Here is a 7547-nt window from a genome sequence, read left to right as displayed (position 1 = left end):
GCATCATCCAATCCATCGAGGGCTTGAACAGGAAAAAAAAAAAGGGAAGAGAGAAGGAGCAAATTTGCTCTCTACTTGAAGCTAGGAGATAGGCCATCTATCTCCTCTTGCCTTAGGTCATCTGAATTCTTGGTTCTTGCACCTTTGGATTCAAATTTGTGCAATCGGCTGCCCTGGTTCTCAACCTTACAGGTTTGGACTGGAACTATACCAACGGCTTTCCTGGGCCTCCGGCTTTCGGAGATGGCAGATTGTGGGACTTTCAGCTTCCATAATTATATAAGCTGACCCTTTCTAATAAATCTCTTTATTTCTATCTCTATCTCTACTTCTGTCCCTATCTATCTATCTATCCATCATGTTGGTTCCGTTTCTCTGGAAAACTGAATAATATAGTAACTATGTTAATTTTCCAGCTATGCATAATTTTTTGTGCCTTTGAGTGTTTGCACAGACCTTTACCTAGTAGCTCATTTTTCCCATGAACACTTCTCTTAATCTTTCTTTCAAGACAGATCAAATATGACCCTTTCCGACTCCAGACACTTTCTTTTCCTTTTGTGCTTATTGTACTTACCTAAATTATAACTCTATTAGAGTGTATGTAACATATATTATGACACTAAAGTTATATATTAAAAACTATTAAACATATAATAAATATAAAGCATGTCTTTGTCATGGGTCTGACACACAGCTTTTTAGATGCACCTTCATATGGTCAAGAAATCACTTAGGATAATCATGAGTTTGTAAAGCTTAGGGACCTTCCATTGTAAGCAACAACCTGGTAAATTAACTGACTCAAATGACACTGGTGAAAACAAAAAGAAAGAATTTACTATAAGGATATATAGAATAGCTTACACATCCACGGGAAAAACTAAAGACATTTTCTTTTGAAAGAATAGAAAACAGAATGACTCCAGGATTCTAAGTACCTGGAATGAAAGTCTTATCTGGACCATTTAAGAAGGAACTTAGCCCCACTTTTCATCCTTCCTCAAAACTCAAAATTCCCAGAAAAAATAGAATCAGATTAGCCTAGTTTCAATCATATGCCTCTTGGCTAGTAAAGGGCACGGGGCTTTGACTGACGTTAAGAATGGGCACAATGGGGAAGAAGTGGTTGCCCAAAGTAAATGAAGGTGAAATTGCCAAAAAAGAATCATCGCTTGGCAGACAGAAGTAATGGATATCTACTGCAGATGCCTGTTGGTGGAGCATAAACATTTTTTTCTGACTCTATACAATAAAATTTGTGTTTTAAAAGTTAGCGTATAATAATGAATAAACACCTTAACTTTCTCCTATTGTTTAATTTCAGTTGAAAATAATCTTAAACCTAAAATTATAATATGGCATTCCGAAAATGCAAGCCTTGGTCTAGAAAAGAAACTTCCTATAATGTGAAAAATAATAAGAATGCAATTTTATGAATTGAGTAGATAAAAGATAAAAAAGAAGTTTTAAAAATCTCTTAAGACATCCTTTCTGATGCTTCACTTGATTTGTACTACCTAAGAAAAAGACATATATTTACCGAAAAGTTAATAGTAAAAAAATTCTCAATAACAAAACAGGTTTCTAAGACCATATTTCTTCATGAACTCTCAATTTATATACATTTTATGCTGTCAAAAACAATAGAGTCAGCTATGCTTAAGTTTATGGCCCTGGGGAAACCTGATAAGATTGAGCATTTAACAAAACTTGTGACAGAATCAGGATGAAGCCCACCCATTTGTCTTGCTGGCCTACAGTGAGTAATTTAAATGTTTGTTCATATAAACTAAACTGGTACAGGAACGAATCATTTTGATTGGTTTATTTGCTTACACAAAAAAGCTAAACCACTGGGAGGATGAAAGCTGCAAGTGAACAGATCAAAATGTCAACAATCCCTCTTCCATTTTTGAATTTTGATTCAAGAGTAAATGCATTTTCTCTAATAGTTCTATGGTTCCTTACTTTCTTACCTATCAACTAAAATTTACTGAATAAATGTCATTGAAACACTATGGTATCCTAGGTGCTAGGTTAATAAGTAGTTAGATAATGAAGAAAGAAAAGCAATAATGGGAATTTTTAAACGTGTATATGGTAACCTAGAGATGCAGCCATTCAGGATCAGTCTCCTCTCCCTTAGTAAATTTAATTTGTTTATTCACATCTGAGTGGGTGTCTTGAATATGTCCTTGTATTGGCTTTTTCTTTTGTCTTTTTTTCTTTCTTACTATTTTTGTGAGCTTTATTGAAGTATAATGTACATATGATAAAAAAATATCAATTTTAAGTGATAAGTTTTAATTCCATGAGTTTTGACAAATGTATATATTCATATAACCACTACTACAATCATGATCTAGAACACTGTCAGTCATTAGCTTTCCTATCTATGTCCCTTAGCAATGCATCTCTTATCTTCTAGGAAACAATGATCTGCTTTCTGTGGGCGTTTTTTTTCTTTTTTCTAATTTAGCATACTTTTGTATTATCAAAAGTAATACAGTCATCTGTATTATTAGTATAACATTAGTTTATTCGTTTTCATGGTAGATGGCATTCATTTTGTGAATATACCACGAATTGTGCATGTACCACTTGATGTATATTTAAGTTCTTTCCAGTTTGGGGCTACTAGAAATAAAGTTGCTATGAACATTTCAAACACAAGCATTTAGATACAACTAAATGTCATTTCTCTTGAGTTAACACCTAGAAGTAAGGTCATGTGGTAAGAATATGTTTAACTTTATGAGGAACTACCAAACTGTTTTCCAAAACGGCCGTGCCATATTATGTTCCCAGCAATGCATGAGAATTTTATTTGTTCCATGTTCTTACACTTACAGTTTAATAGTTTTAGTTCTGTGATCTACTTTAGGTTAAATTGTGAATATGGTTTGAGATAATGATTGAGATTCTTTCTCTTTCTCACTTCCTCTCCCTTTCCCTCTTTTTCTCCCTCTCCCTCTCCTTCTCTCTCCCTCTCTCTCTCTCCTTCTACCTCTCTCTCATACATGGATATCCAGTTGTTTCAACACCATTTGTTCATAGGATCATCATCTCTCCATTATCTTTTCTTGGCATCCACCCTGGAAAATCAATTTATGAACTTCTGTTCTGTTCCATTGATCTATATTTCTATCTGTACACCAATACACCCATCTGGAAATCTGTGGCTTGATATTAGATCTTGAAAAATCAGGTAGTGTAAGTCTTGCAATTTGTTCTACTTTTTCAAAATTGTTTTGACCAACCTAGGTCTTTTCCATATATATGAAAAATTTTTAATCAGTTTTTAACATCTACAAAATGTTTTCTGGGAATTGATTGGAATCAACCTAAATTTGTTGATCAAGTTGGGAAGAACTGGCATCTTAATAACACTGCACTTTCTAATCCATAATCATGGTACGTCTCTTCATTTGTTTGGGTCTTCTTTGATTTCTCTTAGAAATGTTTTGTAATTTTCAGTGTACATGCCTTGCATATATTTTGTTAAATTTATTCCCAAGTATTTCATATTTTTAAATGGTATTGTTCATTTACTTTTGATTTTCAATTGTTTATTCCTAATATAAAAACATAAAATTATTTTTTGTGCATTAAACTTGTTTCCTGGCACATTGTTAAATTCAGACTTTCATAGATTCTTTGGAATTTTTATATAGATGATCATACTGTCTATAAATAAAGAGCACTTTATTTTTTTTCCTTTCCAATCTGTAAGTCTTTTATTTCTTTTTATTTCCTTATAACACTGGCTAGGAATTCTAGTAAATTGAATAAAACTGGTGAGAGTAGACATCCTTGCTTTGTTTCCTGTTTTAAGGGGAAAGAATTTAGTATTTCATCATTAATTATAAAGATAGCTATAGATTTTTTTCATAGGTGTTTTTAACCAAATTAAGAGTGTTACCTCTTCTTCTTAATAGGCTTGAAAATCTTCATCGTAAATAAATTTTGAATCTTGTTAAATGCTTTTTATGTATCTATGGAGATGATCACATGGGTTCTCTTTTTCATCTGTTAATATGGTGAATTACATTGATTCATTTTTTAACTCTAAGCCAACTTTGCATCCCTAGGATAAACCAAGCTTGGTCATTATTAATCATCTTTTTAAAAATATTTCTGGATTTTATTTGCTAATATTTTATTAAAGCTTTTTCATCTACGTTTATGCAGAATTCTGATCTCTGGTTTTCTTTCTTTTAATGTCTTTGATTTGCTATCAGGATAATGCTAGCCACAATAAATAAATAAATAAATAAGTTGAAAAGTGTTTTTTCTTTGTCTTTTTCCTTTTCTTTTTTTTGGAAGATTTTGTGAACAATTTCTTCTTTAAACATTAGTTAAAATTTGCCAGTGAAGCCTCTTGGGCCTAGAGTTTTCTTTGGGGAAAGATTTTTAATTACAAAGCCAATTTCTTTAAAAGGTCTAGGATTGTTCAAGTGATTAACTTCTTGAGTGAGCTTTGATGGCTGGTATCTCTCAAGGATTTGCCCATTTCACATAAGTTATTCAATTTATTTGATATAAAGTTTTTCATGATATACTCTTATTACTGTTATGGCTGAAGGGTTCATAATGATGTCCCTTTTCTTGTTCCCGATATTAACAATTTTTGTCTTTTCTTTTTCCTGATCAATCTACTAAAGGTTTATCAATTCTATTGATCTTTAAAAAAAAGTTTTGTTTTCATTGATATTCTCTATTATTTTTCTGATTTCTATTTAATTGATTTTACCTCCTATATTTATCATTTCCTTCTTTCTGCTCTCATTCATTGCTCTTTTTCTAGTTTCTTAAAGTGAATGTTTAAGTTATTAATTTAAGACCTTCTTCTTTCTTAATATGAATATTTAATGCTTTAAATTTCCTATAACATTGTTTTAACTACATCACACAAATTTTGATATTCCGTGATTCATTATCATTAAGTTCAAAATATATTCTTATTTTCTTAGTGACTTTAACTAGAGTGATAGTTATGGAAATGATAAGAAGTGATAAGATTTAAGATATATTATTTATATTTAAGATATATATATACACATACACGAAGGCAGAGAGAGATTGAGAGACATGAATTGATAAGGAATGAGAAAATGAGAGACGAGCCTGACCTTCACAATTTTGTTAGGGCTGGCAAGATGAGATTGAATTTCACATGATTTTGGCAGCATATATTGAGATTACTTTCAGTTCATAGGTTGCACATTTTGGAGACTATGTATGGTCTAAGACCCTCAGACAACATGTAAAAATTGCACCTCAATATACTGAATAATGTATGTAAACTACCATAGCTAAAAATGAGAATATTTTGATAGCTTGTTGGCTCTGACAAATGATAATATATAGACTTACCCCTTGTGATATATGCTGTCACCGAACTGCTTGAACCATCTCAAATCCCTTCTTGGTAATATTTCATCTAGTTGGATTTGAGGGCTGAAAGAGGATTTTACTGTATAGATAACTTCTCCCCAACTTACCTTTGCAGCCTCTTGCCCACCATGTCCTCAATGCAAAAGTCCCACTGTGCTCTCCCCTGCCTCCAAAGCTCTTCCCCTAATACTCCACAGGTAAAACACTTGTAATTCTTTAAGAATTTTCTCCAAAGTCACTTGATTTGAGAAACATTTCTAAATCTACCTCTTTCTGCTCACCTTCTCGTCTCTAAACAGAAAGTAGCATTTCCTTGGTACTACATGTGACTTCTCCAGCACCCCCATCTCCCTAATCGCGAGGCCTAGCATCCACAACACTGCTTAGCTAGCGTATGTTACAAAATTCAGTTCTGATAATAATAATCAGCATTGAGTCTTTTACGACACACCAGACACTATGCAATGCATTACCTAATTAATTCCTACAACAAGCCTATAGGTAGATCACGGATTTTCTCACATGAGGAGACAGAGGTTAAGCAGTTTCACGAAGATTACAGCTGGTATAGGCAGTGCCAAGATTCAGATCCAGGCTATCTACTTTCCAAGCAGAGCTCTGAAGCAGTAAGCATAGCGACTCTCCAAATGATTGCTAAATTTAACTAAATAGTGCTCTACACTGTGTCAAGGCACTAGCGGTATCTCTCGATGTTAAGAGAAGTGGAATGCCCTTTCCAAATGAAGGATGAAGCTTTCTATTCCATAACTTCACAAACATACCCAAGTATAACAAAAATGGCTTTTTTTTTATTAGAGAGATTTAAATGAAACATCTCAAAATTGACAATGGGTCTGTCCATTTAAATTGTTATGCAATGGCAGCACATATTATAGCTCTTTCTAGATAAATGCTCACCAATTTAGATTACGAAAGATTCATATAATTATTTGAAATAAATCTTGAGAAATTTCTACATAACACTGTAAGGAGGGTTACCAATTGTTCTCATTAGTAACTTGAGTGAAATAATCTCAGCAAAGGGAGTAAAGGCACGTTAAGCACGAAAATAGGTCGGTTGTTCCTCCTTCCTGATTGCTGGAATTGAGCCTTTCAGTGGAGAGCACAGGTGATACCCATATCAAGGAGCTCTGCCACGGGATCTGTTATTTGTCTAAAGAAAGAGCTGCTGTCAAACTTCACCTGAAAATCAGACATCCTAAGCTGAGCCTAAATTTATTCAAGAAAAATAAATTTAGTAAATAAGGATGATCTGTAAATTGTCAAAATCCAAGTATCTGATCAAGCTTTAACTGCATTTCCAGGGCCAAGATGGACAATGGCCCTGCAGGAACAATGAACATTACAGAAATTTCTTGAAGTCAGTGAGTGGTAGCAGGTCTTTGTTTCATTGAAGCCACAACAAATAATATTTGTGCAAAAAAAATTTGGTCTACCGTATAAAAAGTTTATAGTCGTAGTAGAAAAATAACTAGTTGGAGAAAATATTCTCAAATAAAATTTGTCCCACTTCAGCCTAAAAGTACTTTTTGAGGGCAGTCTTCTCGCATCCCCTGACTAGGTTAAATATACCGCTGTATGTTGTAGTCGTACTTTCCCTTGGTAGTACTTATCATAATTGTATTTATATTGATGTGTTATTTGTATGACTGTTAATGACGGCTCCCCCACCACACCCTAGGAGCAGACATCATGTCTTTCTTACTTTGTATCTCCAGTTTTTCACACATGCATGAGGTGCTTAAAAATTACTTGATAAGTAAATGAATGGCTATTCTCATGCAAACTCTAGAAGGTGTAGAGAGAGCGAGAGAAAAAAGGTATGATTAACTTTTAACACTAACATAGAAACAGATACTAAAATAAAGAGAGAAAATAAACTTTCTAAATCTGAAACCTGGGTTCACCTAGAACCATCAACATGAGTCTTCTTCTAGTTTCTAATAAGACTTATTTGGATCTAGGACAGAGAGGGAAAGAAAAGCTCTAGTAAGAGCTTCCCAGCCTTATTCAAAAATGTTATCATGTTGACACCATAAAGAACCTACCAAAATATTTACAACATAATTTGGATTATTTAAACATTATTTTAATTCCATAATTATTTTAATTCCTAAATCCAAGAT

The sequence above is a fragment of the Pteropus vampyrus genome, unplaced genomic scaffold (assembly GCF_000151845.1).
Source record: "Pteropus vampyrus isolate Shadow unplaced genomic scaffold, Pvam_2.0 Scaffold19, whole genome shotgun sequence".
NCBI classification, from domain to species: Eukaryota; Metazoa; Chordata; class Mammalia; order Chiroptera; family Pteropodidae; genus Pteropus; species Pteropus vampyrus.
The sequence above is the reverse complement of the archived record's forward strand: the minus strand, read 5'-3'. Positions refer to the sequence as shown.